The sequence below is a fragment of the Tursiops truncatus genome, chromosome 7 (genome assembly GCF_011762595.2).
Source record: "Tursiops truncatus isolate mTurTru1 chromosome 7, mTurTru1.mat.Y, whole genome shotgun sequence".
NCBI classification, from domain to species: domain Eukaryota; kingdom Metazoa; phylum Chordata; class Mammalia; order Artiodactyla; family Delphinidae; genus Tursiops; species Tursiops truncatus.
In genome coordinates, this window is record NC_047040.1 from 87,401,535 (window position 1) to 87,423,269 (window position 21,735).

At 37.3% G+C, this 21,735-nt stretch overlaps 1 long non-coding RNA gene across 1 annotated transcript in view; it reads right to left on the reverse strand.

Annotated features, from left to right (window-relative positions):
• Window positions 1-8,669, reverse strand: part of LOC109548371 (uncharacterized) — a 64,741-nt gene extending 56,072 nt beyond the window's left edge. Inside the window, exon 1 of the long non-coding RNA XR_002174452.3 lies at window positions 8,328-8,669. This is a non-coding gene — a long non-coding RNA (uncharacterized lncRNA). The remainder of the gene's footprint in view (window positions 1-8,327) is intronic.
• Window positions 8,670-21,735: the final 13,066 nt, after the last annotated feature.

Here is a 21,735-nt window from a genome sequence, read left to right on the forward strand (position 1 = left end):
AAAAGGAGCTGGAGTAGCAATTCTCATATCAGACAAAATAGACTTTAAAATAAAGACTATTACAAGAGACAAAGAGGACATTACATAATGATCAAGGGATCAATCCAGGAAGAAGATATAACATTTGTAAATATTTATGCACCCAACATAGGAGCAACTCAACACATAAGGCAAATGCTAACAGCCATAAAAGGGGAAATCGACAGTAGCACAATCATAGTAGGGGGTTTTAACACCCCACTTTCACCAATGGACAGAGCATCCAAAATGAAAATAAATAAGGAAACACAAGCTTTAAGTGATACATTAAAAAAGATGGTCTTAAATGACATTTATAGTACATTCCATCCAAAAACAACAGGATACACTTTCTTCTCAAGTGCTCATGGAACATTCTCCAGGATAGAGCACATCTTGGGTCACAAATCAAGCCTTGGTAAATATAAGAAAATTGAAATCATATCAAGTATCCTTTCCGACCACAATGCCATGAGACTGGATATCAATTACAGTAAAAAAATTGTAAAAAATACAAACACATGGAGGCTAAACAATACGCTACTAAATAACCAAGAGATCACTGAAGAAATCAAAGAGGAAATCAAAACATATCTAGAAACAAATGACAAAACACGACAACCCAAAACCTATGGGATGCAGCAAAAGCAGTTCTAAGAAGGAAGTTTAGAGCAATACAATCCTACCTCAAGAAACAAGAAACATCTCAAATAAACAACCTAACCTTACACCTAAAGCGATTAGAGAAAGAAGAAGAAAGAAATCCCAAAGTTAGCAGAAGGAAAGAAATCATAAAGATTAGATCAGAAATAAATGAAAAAGAAATGAAGGGAAAAATAGCAAATATCAATAAAACAAAAAATGGTTCTTTGAGAAGATAAACAAAATTGATAAACCATTAGCCAGACTCATCAATAAAAAAGGGAGAAGACTCAATAGAATTAGAAATGAAAAAGGAGAAGTAACAACTCACTGCAGAAGTACAAAGGATCATGAGAGAATACTACAAGAAACTATATGCCAATAAAATGGACAGCCTGGAAGAAATGGACAAATTCTTAGAAAAGCACAACCTTCTGAGACTGAACCAGGAAGAAATAGCAAATATAAACAGACCAATCACAAGCACGGAAAATGAGACTGTGATTTAAAATTTTGCATCAAAAAAAAGCCCAGGACCAGATGGCTTCACAGGTGAATTCTATCAAACATTTAGAAAAGAGCTAACAGCGATCCTTCTCGAACTCTTCCAAAACATAGCAGAGGGTAGAACACTCCCAAACTCATTGTACGAGGCCACCATCACCCTGATACCAAAACCAAAGATGTTACAAAAACGAACTTCAGACCGATATCATCAACAAACATAGATGCAGAAATCCTCAAAAAATACTAGGAAACAGAATCCAGCAGCACATTAAAAGGATCATATACCATGACCAAGTGGGGTTTATCCCAGGAATGGAAGGATTCTTCAATATATGCAAATCAATCAATGTGATACACCATATTAACAAACTGAAGGAGAAAAACCATATGATCATCTCAACAGATGCAGAAAAATCTTTCGACAAAATTCAACACCCATTTATGATAAAAACTCTCCAGAAAGTAGGCATAGAGGGAACTTACCTCAACATAATAAAGGCCACATATGACAAACCCACAGCCAACATCATTCTCAATGGTGAAAAACTGAAACCATTTCCACTAAGATCAGGAATAAGACAAGGTTGCCCATTCTCACCACTGTTATTCAACATAGTTTTTGAAGTCCTAGCCACAGCAATCGGAGAAGAATAAAAGATAAAGGATCCAAATCGGAAAAGAAGTAAAACTCACTGTTTGCAGATGACATGATACTATACATAGAGAATCCTAAAGATGCCTCAGAAAACTACTAGAGCTAATCAATGAATTTGGTAAAGTAGCAGGATACAAAATTAATGCACAGAAATCTCTTGCATTCCTATACACTAATGATGAAAAATCTGAAAGAGAAATTAAGGAAACACTCCCATTTACCATTGCAACAAAAAGAATAAAATACCAAGAATAATCCTACCTAATGAGGTAAAAGACCTGTGCTCAGAAAACTATAAGATACTGGTGAAAGAAATTAAAGATGATACAAACAGATGGAGAGATATTCCATGTTCTTGTATTGAAAGAATCAACATTGTGAACATGACTGTACTACCCAAAGCAATCTACAGATTCAGTGCAATCCCTATCAAACATCAATGGCATTTTTCACAGAACTAGAACAAAAATTTTCACAATTTGTATGGAAACACAAAAGACCCCGAATAGCCAAAGCAATCTTTTTTTTTTTTTAATAAATAAGGAAACACAAGCTTTATTATTTTTTTATTTTTATTTTTTGCAGTATGCGGGCCTCTCACTGTTGTGGCCTCTCCCGCTGTAGAGCACAGGCTCTGGACGCACAGGCTCAGCGGCCACAGCTCACAGGCCTAGCTGCTCTGTGGCATGTGGGATCTTCCCGGACTGGGGCACGAACCCATGTCCCCTGCATCAGCAGGCAGACTCTCAACCACTGTGCCACCAGGGAAGCCCCCAAAGCAATCTTGTTAAAGAAAAACGGAGCTGGAGGCATCAGGCTCCCTGTTTTCAGACTTAACTACAAAGCTACAGTAATCAAGACAGTATGGTACTGGTACAAAAACAAAAATATAGATCAATGGAACAGGATAGAAAGCCAAGAGATAAACCCATGCACATATGGTCACCTTTTCTTTGATAAAGGAGACAAGAGTATACAATGGAGAAAAGACAGCCTCTTCAATAAGTGGTGCTGGGAAGACCTGACAGCTACATGTAGAAGAATGAAATTAGAGCACTCCCTAACACCATACACAAAAAGAAACTCAAAATGGATTAAATGTAAGGCCAGACGCTATAAAACTCTTAGAGGAAAACATAGGCAGAACACTCTATGACATAAATCACAGCAAGGTCCTTTTTGACCCACCTCCTAGAGAAATGGAAATAAAAACAAAAATAAACAAATGGGACCTAATGAAACTTAAAAGCTTTTGCACAGCAAAGAAACTATAAACAAGATGAAAAGACAACCCTCAGAGTGGGAGAAAATATTTGGTAAGGAAGCAACTGACAAAGGATTAATCTCCAAAATATACCAGCAGCTCATGCAGCTCAATAACAAAAAAACAACTCAATCCAAAAATGGGCAGAAGACCTAAATAGACATTTCTCCAAAGAAGATATACAGATTGCCAACAAACACATGAGGGGATGCTCAACACCACTAATCATTAGAGAAATGCAAATCAAAACTGCAATGAGGTATCACCTCACACGGGTCAGAATGGCCATAATCAAAAAATCTACAAACAATAAATGTTGGAGAGGGTGAGGAGAAAAGGGAACCCTCTTGCACTGTTGGTGGGAATGTAAATTGATACAGCCACTATGGAGAACAGTATGGAGGTTTCTTAAAAAACTAAAAATAGAACTACCATACGACCCAGCACTCTCACTACTGGGCATATACCCTGAGAAAAACATAATTCAAAAAGAATCATGTACCAAAATGTTCATTGAAGCTCTATTTACAATAGCCAGGACATGGAAGCAACCTAAGTGTCCATTGACAGATCAATGGATAGAGAAGATGTGGCACATATATACAATGGAATATTAGCCATAAAAAGAAACAAAATTGAGTTATTTGTAGTGAGATGGATGGACCTAGAGACTGTCATACAGAGTGAAGTAAGTCAGTAAGAGAAAAACAAATACCATATGCTAACACATGTATATGGAGTCTAATAAAGAAAAAAAAAATGGTTCTGAGGAGCCCAGAGGTAGGACAGGAGTAAAGACGCAGTCGTAGAGAATGGACTTGAGGACACGGGGAGGGGGAAGGGTAAGCCGAGACCAAGTGAGAGAGTGGCATTGATATATATACACTACCAAATGTAAAACTGATAGCTAATGGGAAGCAGCCACATAGATCAGCTCGGTGCTTTGTGACCCCCTAAAGGGGTGGGATAGGGAGGGTGGGAGGGAAACGCAAGAGGAAGGGGATATGGGGATATATGTATATGTATAGTTGATTAACTTTTTTATACAGCAGCAACTAACACAACAATGTAAAGCAATTATACTCCAATAAGGATGTTAAAAAAACATAAGCTTCTTATTTGCAAGATATTATCTAACCTCGTTTGCTGAGGGAAAACAGATAATCAGCCCTATTATTTTCCATTTGAAAATCCCATAATATTGACTTAGACTTTGAGTCAGGGACGTGTTTGCTATAGTCTTCCTTCCTTTTATTTATTTATTTATTTATTATTTTTAAACCCCACATTTGTTTATTTATTTTTGGCTGTGTTGAGTCTTTGTTTCTGTGCGAGGGCTTTCTCTAGTTGTGGCAAGCAGGGGCCACTCTTTTTTTTATGGATTTTTTTTTTTTTTTTTTTTTTTATGGTACACGGGCCTCCCACTGTTGTGGCCTCTCCCATTGCGGACAACAGGATCCGGATGCGCAGGCTTAGCGGCCATGGCTCTCGGGCCTAGCTGTTCCACAGCATGTGGGATCTTCCCGGACCTGGGCATGAACCCATGTCCCCTGCATTGGCAGGCGGACTCTCAACCACTGTGCCACCAGGGAAGCCCCCTTCCTTTTATTTTTTAAATTAAAAATCGTTTATGTTTTATCTCCAGATCACATATTAAGTTGGATGTAATTGAAGCTGTTTCCTACATTCAGTGGCATCTTCACTAATGGATCTTCTGTGGAAGTGACTGTTAGTACTTGAACAAGTAAAGCTTTTTAAAATTATTCAAGAGTCTTACAAATTTTGATGGGCTTTCAAACCTTCTTAGAATTATTTCAAATTGTGTACTTCAAGTAAAACAGGAGACACACTGACCTTAAAGATAGTTCTAAAACAAATAGTTTTGTGATCTGAAAATGTAAGTACGTATATAGGTTTTTTAAAAAAAATCTTCATAGTCCACATTTTATGGAAGCATGTGGGAAGATAAATCTACAATAAAATTATGGAATACAAGAAGTAAGTGAATTGCCCAAGCTAATTATCAATATCACTCTATTTTCTATTAACATAGTTCTTTGAATAGAATAGATGCTATTAAATTGTCTTCTTAGTGTCTCTTTACTTCAGTTTTTTTTTTTTTTTTTTTTTTTTGCAGTACGTGGGCCTCTCACTGTTGTGGCCTCTCCCGTTGCAGAGCACAGTCTCCGGACGCGCAGGCTCAGTGGCCATGGCTCACGGGCCCAGCCGCTCCGTGGCATGTGGGATCTTCCTGGACCGGGGCACGAACCCGTGTCCCCTGCATCGGCAGGCGGACTCTCAACCACTGTGCCACCAGGGAAGCCCTACTTCAGGTATTTAAAATTCATATTTAGATAGCTGCAAGAGAGAAAGTGTAGTATAAATAAATATCTTTTTAGATAACTAGGATTAATCTTGCATTTTGTATCCCACTTAGAACAAAATGAATTGTTTTCAAGTGTTTACAGTTTATAATTGATCTTTAGTATCTTAAGAAACCTAACTTATGCAATAATCTTGCAGGGTTTTAAAATCAACTATATACACAAAGTCTTAGAATCACTGGTTCATACTCACTCGTTGATACATAAGATTCTTGAGTTGTCATTTCAGGCATTAGTAACAAATCAGAATGTGTCGCTGGGTATAGAAATGAAAAATATTATGTCTCTGGGGGTCAAAGAGGAGTCTAAAATTAGTTTTGCTTAAATAGCATTATAAAGTAGCACCTATCGTTTCTGGAGGTTCCATCATCATCTGGTATTAAAAAGGACAGCAGGGCTTCCCTGGTGGCACAGTGGTTGAGAGTCCGCCTGCTGATGCAGGAGACACGGGTTCGTGCCCTGGTCCAGGAGGATCCCACATGCCATGGAGCGGCTGGGCCCGTGGGCCATGGCCTCTGGGCCTGCACATCCGGAGCCTGTGCTCTGCAACGGGAGAGGCCACAGCAGTGAGAGGTCCACATACCGCAAAAAAAAAAGAAAGGACAGCAGATCTTTATCTCAAAAGAACATACTAGTGAAATTAAACAGCAATCAAAATGCTTCTGATGGTGGAAAACTTACCTTATCTCTATAACTGAGTTTAGGTACACCAGTCAGACCTGCTGTCTCACTCCAGTGGGAAGAGGGCTTGCCAGTCCTCCATTAAAACAAACAGAATAAGCCTGAGGTGTGTGCCTTTGGCAATGTAGAGTTCAACCATTGAATACAATAAGACAATCTTGAACTGGGGATTTGGGCTGTTATAGTTCAGTAATGCCTCTTTCTAGAGAGGTTGACTGATTATAGCCTTTGAGTCTTTATATTACAGTTGTATATTTTTTCTTAAAGATTCATAAATGCAGTTCTTATCAACTATATCTTTTTTATTTCAGAAAAATGTCCTCATAGTTAAACCATTGGGAGATGCTCTACTAAGCTCCCACATTTTATTTATAGAAGGAAAAAAATGTATTCCAGGCACTGGGCCAGACTGTTTGTCACCCATGCTATGCAGCCCAGGCCCCAGGCACAGAAACTGGATTTTTCTGTTTTTTTTTTTTTTTTTTTTTTTTAATTTTTATTGGAGTATAGTTGCTTTACAATGTTGTGTTAGTTTCTACTATACAGCAAATGAATCAGCTATACGTTATCATATATCCCCTCTTTTTTGGATTTCCTCCCCATTTAGGTCACCACAGAGCACTGAGTAGAGTTCCCTGTGCTATACAGTAGGGTCTCATTAGTTATCTATTTTATACATAGTATCAGTAGTCTATACATGTCAATCCCAATCTCCCAATTCCTCCCCTCTCTCCCCTCTTTGTATCCATACATTTGTTCTCTACGTCTGTGTCTCTATTTCTGCTTTTGTTTTGTTTCGTTTGTTTGTTTTTGTTTTTTGTTTGGGGGTTTTTTTGGGTTTTTTTTTTTTGACCATACAGGCTAGTTGTGTTTTATCAACAGGATGCCACAAAGTCCTGAGATAAAACCAGAATGAATCAGCTAGATCCAAGATGGTGGGCAAAGTAGAGTAAAGTGAACAAGTAGACTTTCCTTGTTCTGATTTATCTCTGTTTGTTTCAAACATACCTGATACTTGTCAGAGATGCTTTGCAGCTGGACTTTGAGAGATTATGCTTTGAGAGATATATACTGGTCAACCACCCTGAACCGACTCTGACTTGACCACTTGACCTTGCCTACCCAGATGAAACCTGGTGGTATCCAAAAGTTACTTCTGCTTCTTTACCATGCTAAGAATGCTGCCCAAAGGGGGAGTTTGTACTCTGCTAGGCACAATTTGTGCCGTGTGCAAAGCCTAGAGCCCTGATAACCTGTCTGCCTCCTAACCCTTAAAATTCCCTTACTCCCTCCCTTTTGGAGAGAAGGTGTCTTTTGGCATGTGCTCCCCTTCTCCATTCTCTGGCCTTGAGTAAAAGCCTGTCTTGCTGGCATCAAACTTGTTTCTGTTATTGGCAATGTGAACCTGAGTGGGAAAGAGCTCCCTGACCAAGCCAGGGGTGCTTCAGTTCAGCTAGGGCCCCAAGACGGGGGCCTTGTATCTAATTTGATAACATGTTCAAGTTTGAAATGTGGACCTACCATGTATCATATGTTTAATTTTGACCTAGAAGTGCTTCAATCTCATCATCTGTAAAATGAGAATGAAAAGAGTACCTACTTAAAAGGATTATTATGAGATTAAGTGAGAAAATACATGTAAAGAACTTGGAACAGTTCCTGGCACTTAATAAGTGCTCAATAAATTCTAGCTGTAATTTTTACTATTATTATTTAAAAACAAGCCATTTGCCCCTTATTGAGTTTCTTCTTTTTATGATTGAGACAATTAAAATAAATGTCTGATATATTTGATTTCACACCCCAAAGCAGACTAGAAAATTCAGACAACCTAATTAGATATACATACAGAGGAGGGGGAGAAGAAAAAGAAAGATGTAGTAGAGGCATGGTTCAAAGGAAGGAATAAGTGATAAGCACTGCCAGATAATAGAGAAAAAATGTTCAAAAATTACAAAGTCTCACATATCTGGATTATCTTAGACCATTTAGTATAAAGGACATGCCACTAGTACAGTATTTCCTATGAGAATGAAAATATTAAAATAAAGTAAATATTATTTTATAATGAGGCTTCTTGGGTCATTAAAACAGCTTAAATTACTTTCAGAGCAAGGAATACCAATATGTATCTAAAATATTTCAGTGAGAGCTTTGTTTTGAAAAGCAGACTTACCTTATTGAAGAAAATTTCCTATTCAGACATACAGTTTCATTATAAAATCACATATTGCATTTTAGACTTAAATAACCTGTCTCTTCCATGCACTTGCATTGCCTGCCTGTCTGGTCTCACACTCAACTGCAAGTCCTCGCAGATATATCTGGGTGTGGTGTCTCCAGGAGCTGTTTCCTGTGCTCCTATGTATGTCCAATCCAGTATCATGGACTGTCTCTGCTCCTGTCTGCTCCAGCACCACTCAGGGAGGTCAGTGCTAAATAGTCTCCTCTCTATGAAGCTCCAAGAAAGCACTTAACCAGTTTCCTGTGACCCAGCATTAGGTGAGTTTCCCCAGGGCGCAAACATCCCCTCCTCCAGCTTCATCACCATTGTTGTCCTAATGCATCAGAGGCACTGCCCCCTAGAGGTAGCAGTGAACCCAAGCCACATTAAGCCCCATGCCCCTTCATGCTTCTCTCAATATATATTTCAAAATATTATACTTAATTTACTGAGAACTTACTATGTATTATGCATATGATAGATAGATAGATAGACATTTAGGCATATCTGCTTAAGATTTTATGTAGAATAGCTCATAGGACATAACTATAATTTACATAATTTTTATAAGGAAAACACATTATAATTAATTCTTGAGTCAAGATATCAAATATTTCCGGCGTCCCACAGCCTCCTTCATGCTCCTGTGCAATGAAAACCTGCTCTCTCTTGATCACCATGCGATACTGTCTCTCAAGGAGAAAGAATTATTAACACTAGCTGATTCTTTTCCCATGTGATTATTCTCCATCCAAAACTTTTACTCATGCAATTATTTTATGTCATAAAATGAGAAAAATTAGTCTCCTCCCCTCCAGGTTCATGAATAAAGAGCTAATTTGGGTTTTGTTTGTCTGTCTGTTTGTTTTTCTTTTATCTTCTTTCGTTTGTCTGGGATTTTTTTCTATAATTTGTTGAGCAGTTGTTCCCCAAGTTTTTCTTTATCTTTAAACTTCCTTTCACTCAAATACTTTCCTAGAGTGCTGACAAACCAGTTCTGCTTTCTAAAGACAGTCAAGGTGATGTTATTTATTCCAGTGCAATTCTGGTAATATTTAAACACCTCCACATCCATGAATCCTATAAGGATGCTAAGCACTTAGAAGGGTCTTTTCATTTTCACAGCAGTATTTGGCATTCACAGATGGGTCAGGTATTATATGAAGATAATAAAAATAAAGCAACTTACCATGAGGAAAGAAGCTATTATTAATTGTTTGAGAGAGGCTCTCCTTGTAATGAAAGAAATGTGAGGCTTCCTGTAGGATTTCAGAGAATCATATTGCTAGGAAGGACCTAAAAAAAAAAATCATCTTATCTAATCCCTCAAGGTTTAGGGAGGTGAACTGATCTACTGTTGATCCCTGCATTCATATGTGACTTTTCCTTTTCGGGAAAAATAGAAAAACAAAAAATGAGAGGTAGAAATTATGGACAGATAAGATGTATGTAAGTAGGTTTTCAGTTTAAATTTTTTAATTTGAAAAAATAAACACAGGTGAACAAAAATGGGGAAGACTGAAAATGAGGAGTTTATGATAAACAGTCATGTAACCAACACTTTGATTTGACAGTATTAATTTGTCCTTTTTGCATTAATTTTTTATAATTAATATAATGCCTTTTCTTTCTTTCTCTGAAGTAATAATTAATATAGAGCCAATGTATACCCATCCAGTCCATTTAAAAATATTGTTGCATATAGTTTCCTGTTGTTGTTGTTGTTTTATTTATTTTTGTCTGCATTGAGTCCTTTCTCTAGTTGCAGCGAGCAGGAGCTACTCTTGGTTGCGGTGTGCGGGCCTCTCATTGCGGTGGCTTTTCCTGTTGCGGAGCATGGGGTCCAGGTGCGTGGGCTCTAGGCACATGGGCTCTAGAGCACAGGCTCAGTAGTTGTGGTGCTCGGGCCCAGTTGCTCCATGGCATGTGAGGTCTTCCTGGACCAGGGCTCGAACCCATGTCCCCTGCGTGGGCAGGCAGACTCTTAACCACTGCACCATCAGGGAAGCCCTGCATATAGTTTGTTTTGTTTTGTTTTTTTTTTTTTTTCTTTTTTGCGGTACGCGGGCCTCTCACTGTTGTGGCCTCTCCCGTTGCGGAGCACAGGCTCCGGATGCGCAGGCTCAGCGGCCATGGCTCACGGGCCCAGCCGCTCCGCGGCATGTGGGATCTTCCCGGACCAGGGCACGAACCCGTGTCTCCTGCATCGGCAGGCGGACTCTCAACCACTGCGCCACCAGGGAAGCCCTAACTACAGTTCTTTTTTTTTGTTTGTTTGTTTGTTTGTTTGTTTGCGTTACGCGGGCCTCTCACTGTTGTGGCCTCTCCCGTTGCGGAGCACAGGCTCCGGACGCGCAGGCTCAGCGGCCATGGCTCACGGGCCCAGCCGCTCCGCGGCATGTGGGATCCTCCCAGACTGGGGCACGAACCCACGTCCCCTGCATCGGCAGGCGGACTCTCAACCACTGCGCCACCAGGGAAGCCCCATATAGTTTTATTTTCCCATTTTTTTCAGTGTTTATATGTACGAACATAACCATTTTGTATATACTCTCTAGAGTTTACACTTTCCCCACTTCACAACTGATAGGATGGCTATTATCAAAAAGACCAGAGATGATAAATTCTAGCAAAGATAAGGAAAAAAGGGAACCCTTGTACACTGTTGGCAGAAATGTAAAGTGGTACAGCTATTATGGAAAGCAGTATGGAGGTTCTTCAAGAAATTAAAATTATAGAGCTACCATTTGATCCAGCAATCCTGCCTCTGGGTAGAGATACAGTCATTACCTCAAAGTGATATCTGTACTCCCGTGTTCACTGCAGCATTATTCACAATAGCCAGAGTATGGAAACAACAAAAGAGTCCATAAATGGATTAATGGGTCAAGAAAATGTACTGTATGTATACAATGGAATATTATTCAGCCTTACAAAAGAAGGAAATCCTGTCATTTATGACAACATGGATGAAGGCATTCTGCTAAATAAATAAGTCAGACAGAGAAGGACAAATACTGCATGGTATCACTTACATGTGGTCTAAGAAAAAAAAAAAGAAAGTTGAACTTCTAGAAACAGTGAGTAGAAAAGTGGTTGCCAAAGGCTTAGGGGTAGAGGAAGTAGAGAGAGGTTGGTAAAATTCAGTTATGAGATGAATAAGACTTGAGGATCTAATGTATTACATGGTCACTATAGTGTTAACACTGTATTGTGTAATTGAAACTTGCTAAGAGAATAGAACTTAAATGCTCTCACCAAAAAAAAATGTAAAAGGTGAACATGAGAGGTGATGGCTGTGGGGGAATCCTTTCACAATGTATGTGTATATCAAATTATGTTGTCCAAGTTGATATCTTACAGTTTTATTTGTCAGTTATACCTCAATAAAACTGAAAAAGAAAGAGTTTTAGGATTTTGATATATTCTGGATAAGGATCCTTATTTTATGTATATTGCAAATATATCTTTTTTTTTTTTAAGGTTCTAAACATGTTCTAGTAGGTGGAGTTAACTACTAATTTTGTTTCATTGAGATAAAAGAACATGTACTTTATTATGAAATGCTTTATGTCCTATTCAGTTTTTATAAATTATGCTTGTTTAAAACAAAATTTCTTCTATTTAAATGGATACAAGCTTTTATATGTACTTATTAGATCAAGCTTATTTTTAGTATTATTCACATCTTCTATCACCTTGATCATTTTTAATCTATCTCATCTATCAGTATCTAAATGGGTGTATTTTAGATATGTTGATTTTTATATTTCTATTATATTTACTTTAAATATTATGAGGCTGTGTTGTAAGTGATATGAAATTATAATACTGCTTTACATTCTTAAGGGGTTATTACTTCTTTTATCCTCAGTTAATGTACTTTTGCTTTTCCTGTTAAATGTGTTTTGCCTTAGTTTCCATTTTATCTGATACTAATATCACAACCCAGATGTTTTCTAATTAGTATCTTCTAGTATAACTTTTTTCCAGTATAACATTTCATTTCTAAATAGTATATGATAAAATTGGTATGTAGTCTCTAGCCTTTATTAGGTGAGCATAATAGATTAGAATTTGAGTGATTATTCAACATTCAAATTCATTTCTACAATTTTACTCTGTGTTTACTACTAACCAAGGTTTTACTTTGCTTCTTTTCCCTCCTCTTTTCATGCTTTCTATGGAAGTTCCATAATTTTTTCACAACAATAATAAAAATGTAATGGTTGACTTCCAAAGCAATGAAAGAGAAAAAATAGTTTGAACTGCAAGTCCACATGCAATATACCTGACCTGGCATAGGTTTCTTTCTTTTTAAAATGGATATATGCATAATAACTACCAAAAAGGCTGTTTATGTAAATGCATGTAAAGCACTTAGCTCAGAGTCAGGCACATACTAAGTATTCAGTAAATATTATTTACGATGATGATGACGACGATGATGATGGTGATGGTGATGACGATGGTGAGGAGGAGCAGGAGGAATTTTAACGTCTTTTCTAACCTTCGTGATATTTGAAGTTTAATTTCCACTTTGAGTCTGTGAAGTCAAGCAGTATATTCCACCAGTTCTGGCTTAAAGTAATACAGTAAGAAATGCATATGTACTGGGAGAAGAGAGCATAAAGAAACAGTACTCAAGAAGGCAGGGAAATTCAGTGAGAATTTCAAGTGAATTACTTATTGTATCTGCACTTTTCTTCAATCTATTCCCTCCTGGTGGGGGGTTTGGTTTGTTTGTAAATGCAATGAAGGTTGATTATCTCTAGCATATAACATACAATATACCCTGAACATGGTGTGTGGTCCAATGGCCTTGTTTGTTCTAGCCTTGGGAACATAGGGAGAAAGTGCATCTTACTCCAAACCAGCCAGTGGCAGGGTGATGCAGGTTCATGCATTCCTAGATCCTCTCCCTGCATGCCTCAGGCATGCTCCATTCATTAGGCAGAAGTCATTGTCCAGTATTTGTTTTTACCCAGTACCCTGGCCAAAAACAAACAAACAAACAAACAAACAAAAATATATATATATATAAAATTCTGGTGTCCATTGGGCCAAAACTAAACAACAGTGAGACTAAAGGTTGCTAGACTAAGATGTAGCTGTCAGCTTAGTGTGATTAATTCAAATAATTTTTTATTCAATAATTTGTAATACATATATTGTTCCAAAATTAATACTTATAACGTTTTATCATGGGGTATTGAGAATATCCTCTTCAATACATTTTTAATAACATGATACATTGTATATGACACCATTTAAAGGTCTACCAGTACATTGAAATGACACTGGATGAAAGCCAGGAGATCACCAATGCATTTCTTTTTTTATGTTAAATCATCATCCTATGACCTTGGGCAAACAAAAGGGTGTTTTACTCTTTCCTTATCTATAGATTTATAGGATAAATTATATGAACCCTAAATTTCTTCCTGGCTTTGGAAGTCAAGGAATATATTTATCAATAATTCCAGTAGATTCTATTATTCTCATTTGCAAATGAGGCAAGTGAGGTCAAGAGGATGTAAGTGACTTCTTTAGATCACACCGTGACTAAATAATGAAAATGGGTATTGAACTTGGGCATCTCACTCAGATGAAATGAAAGATCAAACTGGCAGTAATACAGAAGACCAGTTTGAAAGGACTAGCCTGGAAAAAGAAATAGGTAAGATGCTATTTTAGGATTTACGTGAACAATGATGAGTACTTGAAATAAGGTAGAAACAGTAGGTGTAAGTGCAAAGGATGTATACAAAGTATATTTATGACAGAATTAACAAACCTTGATTATCCATTTAATCCATTCAACGTGAGTTAAAGGATAGAGAGAAATATAAGATGGTTTCTAGATCTCTGGCTTGGGGATTGCATAAATGGCATTCTCCTTGATAGGAAATGTGGGAAACAAAGGATAGGAGATGAAGTGATTAGCTTAGAAAAAATTTCTGTCTTAAAGATGTTGATAGGAATATATATTACAGAGACAGATAGAGATACTTAGACAATATTTAGACTATTATGGAAACCATCAGGGATATGCAAGCCCATAGATGTGTAAATATTAACAGTAAACTAGGGGACATAATTAGAGTAAAAAGGGAAAGAAAAAAAAAAAGTCTGAGTATGACCTTCTGGGAAGCTGTAAATGCTGGAAGAAGGAAGGGAACTTAGGGAGAAAGAAGCCGTTACTGATGTAAGAAAATAATGAAGAAAGAGTTTTACAGATGCCAAGGAAGGAAAGAATTTCAAAGACTAAAGGATCAAAAATCTTAAATGTTACAGAGAGATTGAATATAACGTGCTATTTGGGTTTGAAAAATAGAAGGATATTGGTGACTTCAATGAGAGCAATTTCTGTGGTTTGGTAGGGATATAAGTCAGATGGACAAGAGTTGAGAACTGAATATAAGGTTGTAAAATCATGAACAATTTTGGAAATTCTGATAGATCCATTAGACTGACACTGTGGGAACAAATCCCTTTATGATATCAGAATTATATGACAGCTAAAGTCACACTGGTGTCACTGCTCTAATCTTTCCTTGAAGCCATATTGATTATTGCCGATATTTTTGAAGGCTTTTCTTCGCCAGAAAATTGTATAGGGCAGACCACAGATTGGATAAGACTGATTTACTCTGTTGGTCCAGAGATTGACCCGTGAGGCCTAATCAAATTGGGATTTCACTGAAAAATCTATAGTTGTGGTAAAATAGATATTTTACCAGCATAACCATGACAAGTACAGAATAGGTTTTATCAGATTTAGTGTGAACATATAGCTTTATCAGTGTTCCTAGTGTTCCTAGATCCTAGAACATATAGCTCCTATAACATATAGCTTTATCAGTGTTCCTAGTGCTCCTAGAATTGATTTAGAATAGAGAATGCCTCATTAGCCACTGACACATCATAATTGCCATATACTCTATTTAAATCTAGTTCTTGTTAGGGATGTCTCATTGCTGTAATAACCCTGTCAGTCAACCTGCCACACATTCTTATGTGTAGGAAGTTCTCTTGAAAACGTCAAGCTATTATTGAAAACTGGTGTTTGGACAGTGCCCTCACTAATAGATATTTAATGCTCAATAAGAAGGACATTTTACTGGAACAACTTTCTTTCATTGTCTCTTACATGCATTTACCAGTGGGGAAGTAATGTGGTGTAACAGTAATGTGATGTTGGATTGGAGTATTGGCACAGCATCTAGATTCTTGTGTCAGTTCTGTTACTAACTAGCTATATAAACTTGGAAACTTCCTGTAAAGTCTTGGATATTTATATTTCTTCTTGGTAAAATGAAGTGTTCCAAGAGAAAGTCCCTAGGGACCCTTCTAGTTCTAAAATGACTTGTGTCTCTAAATGCTTTTGCATCTTGCCTCCTCTAAGTTGGAGACATGGATGTTGCGTTTCCCAGAAGAACCTTGGGCCCCACGCAGTCTGTTAGCACTGACGTGGTACTCACCTCAATGTCATTCGCTTGGACTGGACATGTGCAGGAGAGAAGTGGTAGCTGAGCAACTTCCTTAACAGGTAGCTGAGCAACTTCCTTAACAGGTTTTGTGTGTGAAACTGAAGGGGATCAACTGTGAGCAAAAAGTACAAAACAGAACATGTCAAGGGAACTCTGAAGTATAATTTCAAATAAGGTGGCACAGCCGTGAGCATGGTGGAAAATAGCAGCAGTGAACACTCTAGCTCAGTACATTGAAAAAGAAAACAAAACAAAACAAAAAACCCAGGTTTTTAAAACAAAATTCTGGCTTACCAGGATTCCTACAGGCAGAGGCACCTGAACTTCAGGCTCTATAAACAGTAGCAACCTCCTCAAGCCAGAAGATAATCTCTACAAGAGCACAGTGAGGTAAACGCTGCCCATAACCATTCTCTGGTGCTGTTCTCAGAACCAGAAATCATTGTCAAGGGCATCTTCCTCAAACGCTATGGACTGACATGGTGATAGTCACCTAGGCTGTCCTACCAGACCTCATTTATTAGAGACCATTAATGCGGGATGTGCTAAATAAAAATGCTTTGCATTTCCCTAGAACATATGATGGTGTAATTTAAATCAAGCAGACATAAGCTTACATTGAATCTCTTTGTGTACCATTTCTAGGAGCAATGACTTTCGTGAGGTAATTCACTTTATAAAGTAATTTGCTGTCAGTTATTTTCTCTCCCACTTCCTTCTCCCGCCACTTATAGATGTTTTATTTAAAGAGAGATACCTGCAATTTTATTTCTGAATTCTCCGTAGTATCCAAATTTTATCATAATTCTTCCAGCTTCCTGTGTCTTCTTTCCCACCTGGAAATGTGTTACCCCCCCATCTTTTTTCATTATATTTGAGCTTGTATCTTCCGACGCTTATTCCATGTTCTCTACGAAGATAACATAGTAGAATCATCCAGACAGCAGCCCACCTTGGAACAGTTTTAGAAACTCTGAGGGCACTAGCAGCTATAGTTTTTTTAAAGTTCCCCAGTAATGTACAGTCATGTTTGAAAACCATCCACAGTCTAGACAGTTATTAACATCTTTTGTTTTTAATGTGGCAGAGCTATATTCTATTTTTTTAACATCTTTATTGGAGTGTAGTTGCTTTACAATATTGTATTAGTTTCTGCAGTATAACAAAGTGCATCAGCTGTATGCATACGTATATCCCCATATCCCCTCCCTCTTGCGTCTCCCTCCCACCCTCCCTATCCCACCCCTCTAGGTGACACACAGCACTGAGCTGATAATAGTTTTTTATGAGGTCCAATGATCTTTTTCCATGTGGGATTAATAGGACTCTCCTATTTTGGCATTTGTGGTTAAAGAGGTACCATATCTTGATGTGTCTAGTGATTTTAGATTCAAGAAATATTTCTGGCCCAGAATTCAGCCACATATCAAGTACCATACTATGGGCCTTTATTTTCATTATCTCCTGTAACTATACCAATAACTCAATCAAATAGATATTATTCTCGTTCACAGATAAGAACACTGAATATCAAAAGTTTAAATTATCTGTCTGTCATACTACTGGATCTATGATAAGAAAACAAAACAAAACAAATTTTTGGCTCCTACTCCAATGCTATCATTAGTGGTATTTCCAGGGTAAATTTCAGGGTCATGACTAAAATGTTAGAGCCGATTATTCTGTAAATTTTGCTTTGTTTCTTCTGCTCAGTGACTTTGTTCTTCCCATAATCATGTAGATCTGTCCTTTATTGTTTACTTGCACAGTTCTAAAGACCCTGCTCTTGTAGTTTCTTTTCACAGTGGGCATTCAACTACCTGAACACTCTTTTTAAAATTTATTTATTTTATTTATTTATTTTTGGTTGCGTTGGGTCTCTTTTGCTGTGCGCAGGCTTTCTCTAGTTGTGGTGAGCCGGGCCTACTCTTCCTTGCAGTGCGCGGGCTTCTCATTGCGGTGGCTTCTCTTGTTGCAGAGAACGGGCTCTAGGCTCCCGGACTTCAGGAGTAGTGGCTCGCGGGCTCTAGAGCTCAGGCTCAGTAGTTGTGGCGCAAGGGCTTAATTGCTCCACGGCATGTAGGATCTTCGCAGACAAGGGCTCAAACCGGTGTCCCATGCATTGGCAGGCGGATTCTTAACCACTGTGCCACCAGGGAAGCCCTGAACACTCTTTATATCATCTGAAAATTTGATTCTGGAAGGCTCCGAGATCCAGAGAATGATATTGTTTATCAAATGTGTACTTTTATCATTTTGTCTGTTTCTCCCGGGAGATGGAGAGGTAGGCCTTCTTAAAGCCTTGCCGTGACATTTTTAGTTGCCTCTGAATCAAAACACTTAAGGGTCTTTTGAAGGAAACGTTGAGAGAGGAATTACATTAATTTCCCTATTTTTCATGTGTATTTGTTCTTCCAAATATTGAAGCCCATTAATGGGTAGCCATTCCTCATATATAAACCTACTTGCTTTGCCTTCAATTATTTACTGATTCTATTCAGTAAATTCCAAAATTGAAAATAAATTTATCAGTTCTGTACCCCAAGTTCTGGGACATTTCAGGTTGATAAAATGCCTGCAATCAGGCAATCTTTGGACTGAACTGATAATTGGAACAACAGGTTGCATATGTAGCCAACAGTTGGAATATTCTTAAGGTCTTCCCAATAATGGCATAGGACAAAGACATTAATTTAGTCTTCCTACCAATTTCTTTACACCCCTTAATGCAGTTTTTGGACAGTGGCCACATATGATCCCAGTGATTGTCCAATTTGCTTTCTGCCTTTAATATATTTCAAAAACTCCTAAACCCAGCTTTGGAAGTCATTCTACAAAGTCCTTTCTATTGTGGTTAGTTTTTGTACCTGACTCTTGTGGGCAGTGCCAATTTTTTTTTTTTTTTTTTTTTTTTACACAGGAAATGTTTTAAATCATGTGTCCACATAAAGTACAGAATGCATTGATATTTATGTGAAAAATCCTATCAATAATTAGAAAATTGTTTGAATAACTTGTACATTGTATTGAAGCTACCTGTATGCTATGCTATATTCTATTTAAAGCAGCTTCTGGAATTTCTATTTGGTTTAACTGGTCTTGGTTTAACTGGTCTTTCTGTTTATTTCTACATCATTGATACAGTCTTTAATTTGTATAGCTTTATTTTTTCTGTAGTGTTTTCTAGTGCAAATACCATCCTCTCCTTTACTCTTGTTAGTAAACATGCTCTTGGCTTTCTTGTGTATCTATCTTTCCAACTTAATATCAAAATCATTTGTTCAAGTTCCAAATGAAGAAATCGAAATTTAATTTTGGATTGTATTATATTTTGGGTAATTTGGGGAGAAATGACATATTTATTTATAGACACATGAGTTTCCATTCATCAAAATCAAAATGATTTGTACCACATTTCATAAATTTGACCAAATAAATGTGACTTCAGTAATCTTCCAAAGCTACAAGTCTTTGTTTGACGTGTTTTAATATCTCCTATTTTGATTATTGTTTTACATGTTCTTGCATTTTAAACTATACTGAAAGATATATATGGGGTAATGATTAATTTTTTCTAACTTTTATCAGTATATTGCATCCTTTTTTTATAAATGTGTGCTCTTTCCTTAGAATTCAGTTGTTTCTGACATCAATTTTCTTTCCCTTGATATATTTAGGTTATATTTGCCTATAATTTTTTATCATGGGATATTTCTTTATTTTTCTTTGAAGGAAAGAACTATAAATATCTAGTTAACCCATGAATTCTCAGGTCCTTGTACACTATTTGCTAAATAGAGATGTTAAAACACTCTTTTTGAACAAAATTATTTTAAATAAACAACATGTAGTTGGATTTAAAAATTCAATCTGCAAATCAATGAATTTTAATTGGAATGTTTAATGCATTCACATTTATTGTGGCAATAGGTACATTTGTTCTTATTTCAATCATCATCCTTTTTAAAATATATTTCTTTGCCCTCTCCCCTTCATTTCTTTTCCATGTTGTTAGTAAGCAAGCTTTCTTTACTTCTGTCTTCCTAGAAATTTGGAAGTTTTATATACATATGTATATCTGCCAGTATGATTTTTTAAAAGAGTTTACATTTTTAAAACACCAAAAACAAGACAGCATCTGTCAGCTGCCTACCTTTGTGTAGAGTAAGAAATTTGACAAACTTTTTTTCTTTCTAAAATTCCATATCATCTTTTTGTTAAAAATTCTTGCTACACTGTAACCAGATTATTTTCATTACCCTGAAGAAGTAGATCAAGTATGATTTTATATATTTATTACATTTTTCAAACTGAAAGAATCTGCAATCTCTCTATTGTTATAAATATAAGATATATTTTGAGGTTTAACTGAAATGTTAACTCTGACACTTTCCTTTATAACAGCAGCTGTTTTCCAAAGTCCATTGTATTTACCTTTCTACTTTGTACTTCTGATTTTGTAATTCTTATATGCTGCCTTTCATTCCTGGTTATCTTTTCTTAGTGTGTCTGTATCTTATCTCTCCAACTAGATTGATCATCTCCTTTGGGGACAGCAGTGAGTCTTGTAGAATGTGGCTTAATGGACAGTGGATTTGCCTAGAACATGAGCATCATTAAATAGATTGGCCATTAAATAGATCAGTCACATTGCAACAGGCTACCTGAAAAATTCCCATGTGTGGAATACAAGTGAAGGGCCTGGCAGAGTGACAGCAGATGTCAGCATAATCCAGTAATTGTTACCGTTGGAGGTCCTGGCATTATCTCTAGTCTTCTGAGGTGGACATTATGGTTTGACAAATTTAAGTAGTTGGCACAAATCATTTAGATTGTAAGTGGCAGAATGTAGAAATGAATCTATAAAGTGGGGTAGGCAGCCAGGGAGATTTGGTACTGAATCATTGGATTAACTAGTCTAGCACTCTTTAAATTATTCTTTAATAGATAAAGAATTATTTTTTACAACCTGGGATAGGCTTCTGGAATTTCGGCTGCCTCTGCTATGGGGAATGTAGAAACGCCAGATAAGATTCCAGCAGGTTTATATAGAAATGTGAATGTAATAGTTTCTCCTGTAGTACCATTACATATTGGATGGATTTATATTTTCTCATTAGACATATAGCTCCGGAAAACAGGGGCCATGGCTTTCCGCTGAAGTAATCCCAGCACCAAGCAACGTGCCTTTCAAATAATAAGCACGCAATAAATACATGAGAGCAGAAGCATGAGAGGAAAGAAAGGAAATGAAGGCCTTCTTTTTACTGCCCATTTACATCATTGCTTCCTTACCACTGGCTGCATCTGCTTCTCATTCAGAAATAAACTAATCCAAAGCAAAAAGGTTTTAGCCAAAAACTGTGTTTGTGTGTGTGTTTTTGTCCTAGACCGAAGACATTAATAACATTTTTTGGATCCAAGGACATTACATAGAATATAAATTCAATAGCCTATTTTTAAAAGGCTCTAATTACGGCCTTATCTCTTAAGCGGATTGCTCTGACTATAGCAAAGTCTCAGCCATGGTATTTTTTTCTTTTTTTTAATTAAAATTTTTTTTTGTTTTTTGGCTGCGTTGGGTCTCTGTTGCTGCATACAGGCTTTCTCTAGTTGCAGCGAGCGTGGGCTACTCTTTGTTGCGGTGCATGGGCTTCTCATTGTGGTGGCTTCTCTTTGTTGCAGAGCATGGGCTCTAGGCATACAGACTTCAGTCGTGGCATATGGGCTCAGTAGTTGTGGCACGTGGGCTCAGTAGTTGTGGCTCGCGGGCTCTAGAGCACAGGCTCAGTAGTTGGGGCGCACGGGCTTAGTTGCTCCATGGCGTGTGAGATCTTCCCAGACCAGGGCTCGAACCCGTGTTCCCG